Source organism: Rhinolophus sinicus, linkage group LG04 (genome assembly GCF_036562045.2).
Source record: "Rhinolophus sinicus isolate RSC01 linkage group LG04, ASM3656204v1, whole genome shotgun sequence".
Lineage (NCBI taxonomy): Eukaryota > Metazoa > Chordata > Mammalia > Chiroptera > Rhinolophidae > Rhinolophus > Rhinolophus sinicus.
In genome coordinates, this window is record NC_133754.1 from 175,327,766 (window position 1) to 175,342,563 (window position 14,798).

The following is a 14,798-nucleotide window of genomic DNA, read 5'->3' on the forward strand; positions in this document are numbered from 1 at the left end:
ACACTCCCTGATTCTAGATTTCCTGCTCTTTAAGATATGTGAAAGAAACCCTGAAATGGTAGAGCTCGATCTCTCAGTTTGCAGCAAACTTTTGGAAAGTGTCCCAGATATAGAACTATTTGGGACATTCCATTCTCCCAATTACCTGAGTGCAGAGATGCGTGATGTTGCCTTTAGTGACTGACTGGCATTAATCATGTCAGCTCCCGTTTCTACAAGAATGACTGCTTTAATGGGAAACTCCAGACACTGTCAACGCGCCAGGGGGTGTGAAGAAGGAAGGGCCGATGAATGGGAGGGTGTGATTAAAAAGGAAATGATGGATGAGGAAATCAAGCTCCTGTGTGCTGAGACAGGGATGGGCTGGTAGGGAAGTTGGAGCACAGCTTGACCCATTGTCTCCGGAGAGTTCTTTAAAAATGTTCAGTAGAAAATGGAAGCTTCTGTGGTTCTACTTTCCTCCATGCGATGGGCGCTGTACAGCCTAATGGTTAAGAATGCTGGCTGTGCACTCAGTCTGGTGTGGAATCTGGTCTTTACTAACTCTTTAGCTGTATAACTCATTTTTCTTCATCGGAGATGATAATAGTGCCTATTCCGCAAGATCATTAGGATGATTTAACCAGAGAATGCTCGTAAAGTGATTAACATAGGGCCTGGTAATATGAAGGCTTTGTAAAGTTATTATCACCTCCCCACCCCCCCACACACACACACACTTTAATTCTACATTATTTACAGGTTCCACTTACATCATCTGACTTAATCCTCACGAAACTCTCCAGTGTAGGGTAGGCATTATCGCCATACTGTACTCGAGGAAACCACTGTTTAGTGGTATTTAGAGTCGGATAAGTTCTGAAGATGGGACAAGAGCAAAGGATTGTCTCACAGGTCAGCAAATGAGTACACATATGCTGAACACCAGCGTGTGCCGTGCAGTCTGTTTTGTGCTTTAGTTTAGACTCTTAACCCTCATGGCAGCCCAGTGATACAGTCTTGCTTGTATGAAGATAGTTGAGGCGTAGGGAGAGAGAGTGACTTACCTAATAATGCACAGCCAGCAGGGAAAGAACCAGGATTTAAATCATATCCTGGGACACTAAGTCCAGTTGGGTTTTTTTCCCATGTCTTATTCTGAGCGTTCCCCTAATCATATAATTAGTCTTTTACATGGTATTTGGTGACAATATGGGCAAATTTAAAGGATACGTTAGACGATGAGCCCCTTCTAGTTTGAATAATGCATCCAAATCACATAGGTAGTATCTCCAGCAGCGATTCTCAAAGGTAGTTTTCTCCAAAATTACTTAAAGACCAAATAATTGGTTAAACTAGTTAGCATATAGGGTATCCTATCAGACAAGACAGCATATGTTCCTGGCATGTATCATGAGCTTTGAAGACAGATATGCAGCCCTGAGATTATATTTCATGACATTTACCACTATGTGTCTTGGAAAAAATTACCTTTTAAATTTCAATGTTCTTACATGTGAAAGAAGCACAATACCACCTCTCAGGGTCATTGTGAAGATTAATCACGTAAGTGGAGGTGTCAGTGTTTACTCACTAAACGGTAGCTGTAACAAAGGAAAGTGTTCTTTGCATTGTAGATCTGAACTCACTCAGAAATTCTTATTTGTATGTCCTTATGCCATGTTTCCCCGAAAATAAGACCTAGCCGGACCATCAGCTCTAATGCATCTTTTGGAGCAAAAATTAATGTAAGACCCGGTCTTATAGTAAAATGTCTTATCTAACAAAATATAACATAAGACCAGCTAGGTCTTATTTTCGGGGAAACATGGTATCTATACAGAAATGTTTTCTGTCCTGATGGTTATGATCAATATAACCAATAAGTACAAATCACTTCAATAAATACATGTTGTTTGTCTACCCCAAGTAACATACTAGTTGGCATTTTCCTTACGCTGTGGTGAAGTTCCCATGTAAATATCCCCTCAGATTTTATCAACATGAGTCTAAACTAGAAAGGCACAGGATGCCAAGGCATGTAGTATACATAAAGTTGAAAACTAGCTTCTATTTCAATAGGCAAAATGTTAACCTTGGACATAAATTGTCCCAGGGGATATATACTTTTGATGCAACCTATGCATAAGCTAGATTTCTCGTAACATCAGTTATCACCCTCAATTAATTTTGTTTAGTATTCACTAAGTTAGGGGAATATGTGAACACGAGGATAACTGCAGAGGTCCTCTGGTAGTGCTGTTCGGTAGAACTTTCACTGATGATGGAAACGTTCTGTGTGCTCTCCCATACTGAATATAGTCTGCATGACTGAGCAACTAAATTTTAAAGTTGTACTTAATTTTAAGGTAAGTTTAAATAACTATAAGTGGCAATTGGACATTGTATTGAACAGCACCGGTAGCAAGGAGAGGGCATTGTTCTCAGTTAGGTGACTTGGACTCTAGTCTTTACCCTACCACTGCGTATATGACTATCTATGCAAAACACTCTTCCAGCAGTGCCTGCTCTGAGTAGGGCTAAGTACCCCTATTCATAGAATCAAAGAGTTTCACAAGGTCCAGGACCACAGACCAATGGCATTGAAGCCACCAGTCCTGATTCCTGTGCTCATGGCAGACATCACTAATCAATCACCACACTTCTTTCCACTGAGCCAGATGTGGCTTTAATACCCTCCTCCACATGAAGTACTAGGGAGCACTTCCCAATAGAGTGCAGCTGGAGTGTGAGAAAGAACGTATGTGCATGTTCTGTGCTAAATAGCCTCTACAGTCTCCTAAAATTCCAAATTATTTGGTTGAGTCTAATTTTTTCTTGCATCTTAGAGGAAAAGAATCTTATGCAAAAAGGATATGGTGCTTCTTGAAATAGAGCTGAAAATGATTATGAATCTATCATCTGTGAGTTTACTTAAATAGTTTTGAACCTGTTTGTGCACCATGTGGTAGAGGAGCTTTGGACTTAAAATCAGAACAACTGAGTACTTTAAGTTGTTTGTTGTGCAAAATCAGTCGCCATTCATGGTATTTAAGCCTTCGTTTCTCCGTCTGTAAAATATGGACAATTAAATGATCTACTGTATCAATTTCACCTGTAGTGAGTCAATGGCAGCAAAGTACTTTAACTAAAGAAAAATATTATTAATATGCTGGGTGCTGAAGTATAGCTGGTTAGTATTTTTAAGTAGTATGGATGGCCTTTCACCAAAGAGTACAACAAACATTTATTTGGATTATGAGTGTTTTATTTGCAAAAGGCAGTAGGGAAAAAAAGGGTTATTCCTGATGATTGTTTATGCATACATATATACTCAAATGGGTACTTGCTGTTGTAGATTTTACATGAAGACATATTGGCATAGGACTATGAAATATGATAAGTGGAAGAGAACCAGGAAGTAGACGATAAGATGAAAATTGTTGTGGGGTGGCCTGAGGTTCGGGTGGTTGGAGCACTGAGCTCCTAAGGCTGAGGTTGCCGGTTCGATTCCCACATGGGTTAGTGAGCTGTGCCCTGTACAGCTAAAATTGTGAACAATGGTTCTCCCTGGAGGTGGACTGCTGTGAGCAGCCGGAGGCAATGTGAGCTGCTGTGTGCTGCCCTGGACTGACGTGGGCTGCTGTATGCTGATGTGTGCTACTGTGAGCAGCCGGTGGCCGTGCTGGCTGGTAGCCGGCCTGAGTGGCCGGCAGCCGAGGAGAGCTGCCATGAGCTGCTATGAATGGCCAAACAACAACCAGCGACTGACTGCCTCAGCCCCGGGGAGTGCAAGGCTCATAATACCAACATGGGCCAGGGAGCTGCGCCCTACAATTAGACTGAGAAAACAATGGCTTAAAAAACAGGGTGGAGGCAAAAAAAAAAAAAAAAAAAGAAAGAAAATTGTTGTGGAGAGTGTTAATTAGAAAGTGCTGTCGGTATCAGCTCCTGTGGAAGAGAAGAAAAGGAAATAGGACTGGGATTGAGCAGAGGGAAAGGTCATCCTGTGGTTCAGTCGCCGTGGAACCCCTTAGCCATCGTTATGGAATGTTCTGAAGATACTATGAAGCTCAGAACTGTCCTGAGTTGGAGCCAGAGAGCCAGGCCTCTATGCTCCCATTGGACAAAGGCCATTCCAGGAAAGGAGTACAGCGTTGAGGGAGGAAGCTTTCTTCGGCTGGCTGGGAGCCGCAGGCTGTCTTCTGTCTCCCAGAAGCTGGGAGGGATCTGGATAGTTCTTTGCAGTACCCATCAAATCATCCAATTACCTCTCCTGTTTTTTGAAGTATGAAGGCTCGGCTATCAATGGGCGTATCAGTCCAGAGTTCTTGGTATATTAGGACTAGAATCCAAGGCTTCATGCTCCCAAATCAGGGCTTACCCCCCATCTACCCACTCTTCCTAACTTCACTCTGTGGAACACTTGACATAAGCACTAATCCTTTTCATGCATGCTGAGTCTGATTGTACACTTAGCATGGTTCATTAATCACAACTTTCCACAATTAGGTGGACCCAGGTGACAAGACTGAGTTGACTGGGCCCTCTGCCCAATGCTTGTCACTTCGTCTCCTTGTCTCTTATTGACTCCGTGGTTCATTTTCTGCTAGCAGCTACCCTGTTTCCCCGCTCTTATATTATATTATATAAGACCTGGTCTTATATTATAGGAAAATATATTAATTTTTGCTCCAAAAGACGCATTAGAGCTGATTGTCACGCTAGGTCCTATTTCCGGGGAAACACGGTACTCCAAAAACTTTCTCCACTTCACAACCACCAAACCCTCTTACCTTATCCTTTTCAGCAACCTCAGTCCAAATGTAAACAATAAAAATCAGCCTCATGCAGGTCAGAATTCTCTTCCAGAAGTTGTCTCTTCCACCATGGTTAACACTAGAAAAAGTTTAGAGCAGATTTTTTTTTTTTTTTTTTTTTTAACCATGACATTATTTTGGGCTAGATCATTATTTTCTGTGTGGAGCTGGTCTTTGCATTGTAGGATGTTTATAAGCATCCCTGGCCTCTGTCAATAATACGACCCTCCAGTTGTGACAATACAAAATGTCTCCAGATGTTGCTAATTGTACCCTACTGGGCAAAGTGACCCCTGTTTAAGACTCACTCCTACAGAGATCATCAGACTTAATGTTTCCTATGGCAAGGAAAGCCCTCTCCCTCTTTTCCCAAAGCTTTCCCGTCTATTCTGTGCCACGGTCACTGCCTCCTGCTACCTGTTTTCCCCATGTATTTTAAAGATCATATTTAAAAATATGTTTTTAAGAAAATGTCCTACATCCACTTGAATTCCCTCCCCTTCAGTTACCTTTCTCCATCTTACTTTCTTCTTCAGAGTTCAATCTTGTCTTGAATGTGTCTGTTTTTTTTCTTGTACAAATTTTTATATTATACATATATGTATATATATAGAAGACAGTAGTGTGCGATAAACATTTAATAAATACTATTAAATTACACACCTATATATATGTATGTCACACTGAGCAATGCTTGTTTTCCATTCAACATTATATACTGAGTTCCCTTTTTTATCATGATGCACGCAGATCTATTTTATTCATTTGAACACACCAAAATCTATGAATTTATTCCCCTCTAGATAAGTATTTAATACGTTTTCCTTATTTCACCTTTACAAACAATGTTGCAATGAATATTCTCGTATATGTCTTTCTGATATAAACAGAATAACTTCTCTAAGGGATGATGCCTAGAAATAGACCTGCTACACATCTTCAACTTGACTATGCAGCTTCCCACTAAAGTGACTGAATAAATCCATACTCCATTCAGTAGTGAATTAAAATGACCATTTCCCCAATTCTTTGGAAACATAACTTAATGTTAATTTAAATAAAAATTGCCTGACTGATGACTGAATTTTTTTTAATTGAAGTCTGACACACAAAATTATAGACATAAAGATTACTGACCATACTTGTACAGCTTTAGGATTCTTTGCATTGATACCTGAATAACCACCAGAGATCAAAATAGCATTTTTAAGACCCCCGCAAGGTTCCTTATGTGACTCTTGCTAGTCTATTGGGTATTCTATTGCTGCCACAACAAATTAACTCAAACTTAGTGACTGATACAAACAAATTTATTACTTTCCAGCCAGAAGTTAGATCTCCAGTCAGAAGATCTAGTCATCTCACTAGACTAAGATCAAGGTGTTGACAGAACTTCATTGCTTTTTGGAGGCCTTAGCAGAGAATCTGTTTCTTGGCTTTTTCCAGATTCTTGAGGCTGCCATGTTCCTTTGGTCATGGCTTCCTTCTTCTATCCTTAAAGCCAACGATGTCTCATCTCCTTGACTCTGTTTCCATTGTCACTTCTCTCTCTCTCTGATTCTCTTCTGCCTCCCTCTTCCATTTATAAAAAACCCTGTAGTTACATTAGACCTACCCAGATAATCCAGAGTAATCTCCCTATTTTAAGGTCAGCCAGTTAATTCCACCTGCAACTTTAATTCCCCTTTGCCACATTACCTGGCATATTCATAGATTCTGGGATTAGTATGAGAATATCATTGGGGAATGATTATTCTGCCTGCCACAGGAAGTAGCCACTATTTCTACTTCTGGGTACATAACTTAGTTCTCTGTCTTCAATTTGATTTGTTTTTCTTTAAGGCATGTGAAATCTACATCATGTGCTATTCCTTGGTCTTCTTTCACTCAACATGTTTTTGGGTTTTATCTCTATTATCAACAGTTTATTTTATTGCTCTATGATATTTCTTTGTATATCATACTTTGTTTATCCACTCTGCTGTCAAAGAGCATTTGGGTTGTTTAGAGATCTTGTCTATTATGACTAAATCTACAAACGTTTCTGCACACGGTTGTGTGGACACAGGCACTCATTTCTACAGGGTATACTGGGGACTAGCATTCCTTAGGTATAAGGTAGACATTTCTATTTAACTTTGAGAAACTTCCATCCAATTTTCCAAAGTGGTTTTATCATGTTACCCTCCCACCAGCAACATAAGAGAGTTTCAGTTATTCCTCATTACCCTAGTCCACACTTCGTATTACCCGTCTTTTTCCAAGTAGTCATTACACCTGATAAAAGGTGTCTTTCTGATTGTAAAGGAGCATCTCATTATGGTTTAACTTGCGTTTTCCTAAAAGATAATAATTTTAAGTGGCTTTTCATATAACTTCATATAACATAATGCTTGTTTGAATCATTTGTTCATTTTTTAAATTGGATTTATAGTTTCATTTTTGATTTGTAGAAGTTTGTTGCATAACCTAGATAAAAATCCTTTATCAGATACATGTCTTGCGAATATTTACTTTTTGTCTGTGGTTTGTCTTTTTACTTTCTTAATAATGTTGTTTGATAGCAAAAATCTTTAATTTTGGAAAAGACCTTTTTTCTTTCTTTTTCTTTTTATGGTCAGAACTTTTTGAATACTATTAAGACATTTTTGTTTACCCAACATTGATTTAAATAAAAGTGTATCCTCCATCCTCTTCTAGGAGTTTATGCCCCTCACACATTAGGTCTATGATATATCTTAAGTTAGTTTTTATACATTATGTGAGATAGAGGTCAAGTTTCATTTATTTCTCTGTTGACGTCCAATTGTTCACATGCCACTTTTTGAAAAGATGACATTTTCCAAATTGAATTGCAGTGTGCCATATTTTATAAAATCAAATGACCATATACTTATAGGTGAATTGGTTGTTTAATGTATACTTCCCAAAAAACATAAGTGATTAATTTATAGCACCAATTATATTAGTCTTTCTCTTGTGTTAGGGGCCTGGTTCTAATCCTGGTATGATTAATAATTCTAATAAGAAGTTTCTCCCATTAATGGTATGCATTCAAACACAATCATTTTGTATTTAAGGAGATGGAAACATGACCTTGGGTTCCCAACTGTCAATCTTCTCCTATACATTTTAATGGATGTATCTTGTACTTATCTAGATGTCTGATGATATGAATTTCCTAATAATAAAAAGTGACAAAAATAACATTTACTGAATGTTTGTGGTGTTTAAACTATGGTGTTCATAGCAAACCAGGGCTTCCTCCCACACAACTTATAAATGCAGATGGATACATAATAATCATTGTCCTATTTACTTGTTTAAATCATCCTAGGTCAGTTACCAAAATTACCCACCTTTTACTGATGAATGGTCAATCGCAGGAAGATAAAGTTCCTTTCCTAAGATCATAGATCATTAAATGATAGTAAGTTATATATTTTAGGCATAGCGTCTTATGATTTTAGGTTTGGAAGGTACTTAATGTCTATTTTTTTTTTTTAAACTCACTTTTAGTCATCCACGCCGTTCCAGTGGTCAAGAGGTCTTTCAAGACTATGCTTGAAAACCTGAGTGACACATTATTCGTCTTCCCAAATGAGAATGCATAAATTGGAAATTAAGAGCGTGATCTCTGGTTTAAGATAGGTATGAATATTGGCTCTGTTACAATTAGCTCTGAGTCATTGAGTGAGCTATGTAGCATCTCTGAATATCAGTTTCCTTACTGGTTTCAGTGAGAAAAATAATACCTATCTCACAGGGTTATTTTGAGGCTCAAATGAGATAATGCCAACCTCTTACCTAGTAGAAATCTTCACATACAGTAAATTCTAGCACATACTAGTATTATTGTTATTTCATCTTTGGACAGCTTTAACTTTAAAAAAATATATGAATTAAAATTCATAGGCTTCTATGCCTGTGGGACATTCAGAACACAGCACTGTCTTTCCTTTAATTATTTAAAGCCAGCCACTTACTCCCTTTGAGATTTCTTGTACCTAGGCTTAACTTCCACTTCTTTCAACTTTGCTTCAAGTGTTATACTTTTAAGATTATTTGTTACTTCTATTAAATATTGAATGTTTTTTGTGTTTTTTTTGTTTTTTTTTCTAGAATACCCGAAAAGTGAATAGTACAAAATAGGTAACCAAAGAATGTTTGTTGAATGAATGAATGAAGTTCCCATATTCTCTCTGTCATTATCATTTATTATTACTCCATTTAACTTTAAGGATAACATATCTTCCTTACAGAATCATTGAATCTTTCATCATTGTAGATTATATAGATAACATCCACCACTTACTCCCTTAAAGATCATGTACTATTTTTCGCATGTTTTAAATGCATATATTCTCTTAAGTAATCATCACAGCCCTCAATTATATCAGATATCATTATTTCTACCTTAAAAAAAAAAAAAAAGGAAAGTGATACTGAACTTCTTAGTTTAGGGTCTGAACCCATGATTATCTACATGATTATATACTTTAACTTCTTAAATACAGAACATTATTAACTCCAAGATAAACTATAAGTGAGAAAGTAATTCTAGTCACCTCTCTTACAATTATAATGGAGAATTGTTCTGTTCCCTTGGCTAATTTCACAGTTCTTTGCTAGTATTCCTTTTCCCTTCTCATTTCTCTCTCCTGATATGTCCCTCTACACTCTTGACAGGTTGTTATTAGAAACATTTCTGCATATTAACTTGAATTAACTTACTCTATCTCATAAACCAATGTGTGAGTGACAGGTCCTTCAATATACCTGGACACATGAGATGCATCTCATCTCCACCAGTTTATGTGGGTCTGTCATCCTCCATCTCACTATAATCCTAAATCCTTCTTTTTTCTCTCTAGGGGCTGAATATCAACTCAGCCAGCACTTTCAGGACTGTCTTTGCCCCACCTCTGAAAAAAAATCATTGGCATAATCACAAAGAGAACTCAAATGCATTATTACAATTTCTAGTTGGATAATGCTGGGCTAATCTTCAAAAGGGGCAGACATCTGATGAGAAATAGTGGAGTGTGTTAGGAAGGGCACTGAGTCTGAAGTTAGGAGACCTTGATATGAATCCAAGTTCAGCCTTTCTGTCACTGCGGGATCCTGGGTAAGTTCGGTCACCTCTCGGAGACTCAGATCCTATATCTCTAAAATGAAATCAAAGAGTGAATGGGGTAAATGATGTGAGAGTATTCTATTTTAAAAAATCATGCCAACCAGAAATTGTAGTTATGAGAGGCGGCAGAATACACTGTTAGTATTTGCGTAGATTTCTTAATCTCTTAAATAGGTTTTTGTTTTCTTAATTTCTTAAATAAGGTTTTTGATGATTCTTTTTTTAGGTTCATTCATTAATTTATTCAAAAATATTAATCAACTAATAACCTATAGAAATTAAAATTAATAGATACAAACAACTCTCATACATAAAAGTAATAAAGAGAAAATATAGTTGAAAAAAGAATAACATTTATAATTGTGATATAAGCATTGAAAAATAGAAGAATTGATATAACAACAACAAAAAAAGCAGAAACTCTAAAATAATATCAAAGAAGAACTCGATTTCTTTTTCTTTTTTCTTGAATGGAAGAAAAACTATTTTACAGCTGTCAAGTCTTGCTTAAATTTTAGAAACAGGCATTTCTAGTATAGATTCCAAAGGAAAATAGGGAAGACTTTAATAAAATTATTTTAAAATTCATTTGGGATATTAATTATGCAATACTGATTCTGTTATTCTTAAAAGAAAAACTAGAAAGGATTTATATCACATGAATATTAAAAATATTTCAGAGCTCCAATAAGTAAAATAATATTTTTAGTATCAGAATATAGAGAAAGGAATTTTAAAATCACAAAACCAAATTTGAATGTGTACTGTGATTCAGGAAATACAAAAAAGTATTTGCATCAGTAGAAAAAGGAAAAGAAAGAAAAAAGAAAGGAAAGAGAGATGGAGGGATGGAAGAAAGGAGAGAGAGAGAGAAAGAGAAAGAAAGAAGGTGTTATTCAATATATATGGTGGAGCCATGTTTCCTATTTGGGAGAAAAAAGTATCTGCATAAGGGCATCATTAAGTTTTTGCTGAATAGTACAGTATACAGGCAAATGGTGAAACTCCAAATGTCTAGGCAAAGAATGAATGGGTGCTGTAAGTTGAAAAGTTCCTGGAGCTGACAAAACAATGGGAGACCTTGAATCAGCCAGGATGAAGAATATGTATTGGACATATGGGCCTTTAATGGATAATCCAGACAGAAAACACATTAGTGGTGGGGCTAAACTAGCCCTAGAGTAGAAAGTTACTCTATCCCCCATTCAAAATTCTTTTTAAAAAACTGCCTCACTCACAAATATCAGTGTATTCCATGAGTAACTTTACTACCTAGAGAACGAAGTCCAATGCTCTTTAAAAAACAACACTATGAAATCCAGCATCCGTTGAAAGATTAATGTCATGTCAAGAAGCAAGAAAATGTGATATAAAAGCTGGAAGACGATCAGTAAATAGAAAGAAATCCAGAAATGAGTGAAATAATTGAATTACAAGACGAGGATTTTACAACAGCTATTACAGATCCGTTCAGTGTGCTCAATGACTTCCAGGACAATATGGACACAAAATGGAGGGACATGGAAGACATTAAAAAAAAAAACACAACAACAAATAGGAATTCTCGAGATTAAAATAAAAACATCATTAATATTAAAACAAAAACCTTACCTAATGGGGTTAATAACAGCTAAAATATCATGGCAGAGAGTGGGGGCAGACAGAAAAGATCAAATAACTTGAATCCGTGGAATAGAAACCATCCAAACATAAGCACAGAGAGGGGGAAAAACAAGAAAAAATGCACAATGCCAAAGTGACCTGTTGGACTACATCATGCAGTCTAGTCTAATATACAAGTCTTAAAATGAGAAGAAAGAAAGGTGCAGAAAAAATATTTGAAGAAATGAATGTTTTTAACATTTTAGGAAAACTATAAACTGACATAACCCAGATGCTCAAAAAACTTAAGAAGATGAAACATAAAGAAAAGCACACCAACGGATATCATAATCAAATTCCAGAAAGCCAATGATGAAGAGAAAATTCTTAAAATCAACCAGAGAAAAAGACACATAGACAGGAACAAACATAAGAATGTCCCCAAACTTCTTTTCTAAATGTTTTCAATCCAGTCCATAATGTAACAATGTATTTGAAGTGCTGAAAAAAAAATATATGGGAGTGCCAAAAAAACGTATACACATTTTAAGAGATATTAACACTTTGGTCAGTGTTTCTCAAGCAGTAGTTCGCCATAATCAGAAATGTGTGACGCTGATGGTAACCACTTTGAGCACCTCTTGTAATTGCAGAAGTCAAACGTGACTTGTGTGCATCTTTTGTTATTGTACTAATATTATATATTAGTACAGTTTTTCCTTTGTTAAAATGTGTATACTTTTTTTTGACACCCTCTGTATATGTCAACTAAGAATTCAATACCCAGTGAAGACATCTTTGAAAATGAAGTTGAAATACATTTTTAGACAAGGAAAACTGAGAGCATTTTGTCATTAGCTCATCTGCTCTAAAAGAAATATTAAAGATGTTTTTTAGGCAAAAGGAAATGATTTGACAAAAGCATGAGTCTACACAAAAGAGTGAAACTTACCAGAAATAAATGGGTAAATATTAAAAACAAACCTGGGTTATGTTTTCTCATAATGACAGAGTGTCTTGTATAAGATTAAATGTACAGAAGATAATAGTGACAAAAACTAGAAACAAATAACTATTTCAAGACATCAGAAAGCAGTCAAAAACAGGAAGAAACTAGACAGGATTTGTCTCTCAAAAAAGGAAAAAACAAGTCTTAAAAGCCAGAGGAAAAATGAGACATTATGTATACAGGAGAACAATAATGACCATGAAGGCTGGCGTCATATGGTACAAAATGAGGGTAAAAGATAAGGGAATGACATCTGAAAAATCCCAAAAGAGAAAAAAATAAAATAAAACATACATATAAGAGTAGGTTTCAAAAATGAAAACAAAATACATTTTCAGATAAACCACAAAAAACACTCTTGTAGCAGATAACACGCTACAAGAAGTGCTAAAATTCTTCAGACTTAAGGAATACAACACAATGTGTTAATTTGGATCTATTGCACAAAATGAAGAGCACTAGAAATAATAAATATGTAAGTCAATATAAAAATGTTTCTTAATTTCTTTTAAAATCAATTGAGTAAAGTGAAAATAATGTATGATAGTAGTTAACAAATGGAAGAAATCATAAATGAAATTATACCCCTGTAAGGTTATTATACGTGAAATCACATATAATTAATCAAGTTAAACTGTGAAAAGTGAAAATGCATTTTCTAATAGCAAACTAAATTTCTATTATTTTATATACAGATCAGTGTATAAGTGGACCCGTGCAGTGTAAACCATATTGTTCAAGAGTTGACTGTGCTCCTAATTCAAGCTCTGTGCCACCCCATCTCTTCATTGTTCAAGATTAAACTCTCTCTATCTCTCTCTGATAGATGATAGAGATGATGGAAGGATGGATGGATGGATGGATGGATGGATAGATGAATTGACAGACAGGCAGAAAGAAATGGATGGTGGTGATGATTGCAAGGCCGTGTGAATGTACTTAAAGCCACTGAACTGTGCACTTACAAATTACAGGATCTAGCTTTCGGGTTTCAGCTCAGAGGAGGCCAAGATGCAACTTCTTCAATAGTCCCGAATCCAGGTTCATCCACATCAGCCACCTCCACCATGCCGCTGAAGTCTGGGTCTGTCTCCAAAAAAAGGTTGGAGACAGCTAAAGCAACTGGTGATTGGAAGGGTCTGAGGGGAACAGTGAAATTGATCATTCAGAAGAGACAGGCCCAGATTGAGGTGGTGCCTTCTGCCTGTGTCCTGGTCATCAAAGCCCTCAGAGAACTGCCAAGAGACAGAAAGAAGCAAAAAAACATTAAGCATAGTGGAAAGATCACTTTTGATGAGATTGACAGCTGTGGCATCGATCTTTGGCTGGAGAACTCTTTGGAACCATAAAGAGATCTTGGGGACTTCTCAGTCTGTGGGCTGCAGTGTTGATGGCTGCCACCCTCATGACATCACAGATGACATCAACAGTGGTGCAGCAGGATGCCCCGCTAGTTAAGGACTACAAAGGAAGATATTTCAAGTAAAGATCATTTGGCAACCAAAAATAAATAAATAAATAACCTAAACAAAACAAAACAAACAACTTTATAGGCTCTATAGGAATAAGGAAAAATAGAAACAGGGCAAAATAGAATATAAACAGAAAGACAGTAGATGTAAACATGAACATAGTAATTTAATCGTGTATTAAATATAAGGAAACTAAACAAACAAAAGGCAGCAATTGTTAAACTGGAGATGGCTCTGTGCTGTTAACAGACACGTTCGACATACAAAGACATAGAAAGGTTGAAAGAAAAATGGATTGAATGATTCAGAAATATACACATGGAAGCTGGGTGGCTATGTTAATGTCAGAGCAAAATAAAGTTTAAGACAAAAAGTCTTTCCAGAGATAAAGTAGATCACTCTACAATGTTAGGTATTAATTAACCTTAAATTATAAATTCAAAATGTGTAAGCAGTAATAAGAGAGATTCAAAATGCATGATGAAAAATTTGACAGGAATATGGGAAAAATACATAAAACTTGGTCATTCATGAAGACTTAAATATGTTTCTTTTTGTAATTGATAGGAAAATAGACATATTTCAATAAAAACTCCAGGTGATTTGGACAGCATTACGAATGAATCTGACATGATTGCAACAAACACTAATCCAATAACTGCAGGACATAAATTTTTCTCAAGCGCCCTTGGGAGAGTCACTGTGAATAGACTCAATGCCAAACCATAAAAAAGAAAAAATTCTGTGGGTTTCAAAGGATTCAAGCAATACAGACTATG